The sequence below is a fragment of the Bison bison genome, unplaced genomic scaffold (genome assembly GCF_000754665.1).
Source record: "Bison bison bison isolate TAMUID 2011002044 unplaced genomic scaffold, Bison_UMD1.0 scf7180017864451, whole genome shotgun sequence".
Classification (NCBI taxonomy): domain Eukaryota; kingdom Metazoa; phylum Chordata; class Mammalia; order Artiodactyla; family Bovidae; genus Bison; species Bison bison.
In genome coordinates this window covers 485,488-487,659 of record NW_011495013.1, presented here as the reverse complement: position 1 = coordinate 487,659, position 2,172 = coordinate 485,488, and positions in this window count along the sequence as shown.

Genomic DNA, 2,172 nt, shown 5'->3' with positions numbered 1-2,172 from the left:
GAAAAAAAAAAAAGAAAACTAGCCTGTTAAAAATATTCTAACTTATTTAAAATTCCATCCCATTTATCTAATTTCCTGACTAAATAAGACTATCATTTTAAGGTTTGATTTCACCAGATCTATAGCTAAATTCTTCTTTTAAGAGGATCATACCAAAGGGAAGATGACTCCACAAGCAGAGAATGTTAGACCAGGCAAGTGCGACGGAGAATTAGTGGTCTTTGTCAGCAACAAGGCAATGTAACCGCTGCCTCATGGTTTGTTTTGTTTTAATTAGTTAATTTATTTATTTTGGCTATGCTGGGTCTTCCTTGCTGTGCGGGCTTTTCTCTAATTGCCTCGGGCGAGAGCTACTCTCTTTATATACACGGGCTTCTCGTTGCAGTAACTTCTCACAGGCTCTAGGGGCCCTGGCTTCAGTAGCTGCAACTCCCTGCCTCATGGTTTTAACAACCAAACTGAAAACCCCTAGTTTATGCTGCCCACCCTTCGCTGTTGCTCTAAGTAAGGGACCAGCAAACTAAGGCCCACTCTGCTGCCAGTTTTTGTATGTAGCTCAGAATGGTTTTTACATTTTTAAGGCTTTCTCAAAAAAAGAAAAAGAAACATATAACCATTTGGCCGGCAGAGCTGAAAATATTTACTATATGGCTCTACACAAACAGCCAGTGAGTGACCTTCATATACAGATCCAACCACTTTCCAAGGCAGATCACTTTCTGAAGTGTCGTGATGGCCTGTGGCTCAAGCACGGTGGATGAAACTCCCTGTTCTCCATGTGTCAAGTCAGGGAAAGGCCGCTGCTGGGGGCGAGGCTGGGCCATGGCTCCACCCCCTTTCCATTGGAAGCAGGCAGGGGCCTTGACTCTGAGTGCAAACCCAGTCCTTGGATCCAGTCTGTGCTCTCTGGTCTTGACGTTGGAAATTTGATGAGTCACAGTTTCTGGCTGTGTCTTCCTTGACATTCAGCATTCAGGAGAATAAATTCTGAAGGTCCCTTGAAGGGAAAAGCTGCACACTCCATGGTCATCCAAGCTTATCTGAGGCAGGAGCCGGGCTTGCATCTCAGTTTATTTTTCTTTTTCTTTTCCCCTCTTCTCCAGACACTCCTTTCAGTGCTTGAGGGATCTAGATTGCATATGCAGATAGAAAGACTGCCAGGGAGACACAGGGCCCACCAGGTAGGGCTGGGCCTGCATCTGAGCTCAGACAGCAGCCCTGCCGTGTAGGCCTGAGACACACTGTGAAGTTGACTGTTTTAAAAAATTTTTGTAATTACTCTTTTTCGTTCCCATCAGACACCCCGTGGAAAAGGCCCTTGGATTTCTCCAAACCCTCTCTCTACCTAGGCCTGCTCTCTAGGTTCTCACCAAGATTTGGTTCCTAAAATGTACTTCTTAATTATCTAACTTCCCTGGTCAGTTCAGTTCAGTTCAGTCACTCAGTTCTGTCTGACTCTTTGTGACCCTATGGACTGCAGCACGCCAGGCCTCCCTGTCCATCACCAACTCCTGGACTTCACTCAAACTCATGTCTATTGAGTCGGTGATGCCATCATCCAACCATCTCATCCTCTGTTGTCCCCTTCTCCTCCCACCTTGAATCTTTCCCAGCATCAGGGTCTTTTCAAATAAGTCAGCTCTTCTCATCAGGTGCCCAAAATATTGGAGTTTCAGCTTCAGCATCAGTCCTTCCATTGAATATTCAGGACTGATGTCCTTTAGGATGGACTGGTTGGATCTCCTTGCAGTCCAAGGGACTTTCAGGAGTCTTCTCCAACACCACAGTTCAAAAGCATCAATTCTTTGGCACTCAGCTTTCTTTATAATCCAACTCTCACATCAATACATGACTACTGGAAAAAACATAGCCTTGACTAGATGGACCTTTGTTGGCAAAGTAATGTCTCTGCTTTTTAATATGCTGTTTAAGTTGGTCATAACTTTCCTTCCAAGAAGTAAGCATCTTTTAATTTCATGGCTGCAATCACTATCTACAGTGATTTTGGAGTCCCCCCAAATAAAGTCTGTCACTATTTCCACTGTTTCCGCATCTATTTGCCACGAAATGATGGGACCAGATGCCATGATCTTCGTTTTCTGAATGTTGAGCTTTAAGCCAACTTTTTCACTCTCTTCTTTCACTTTTATCAAGAGGCTCTTTAGTTCCTGT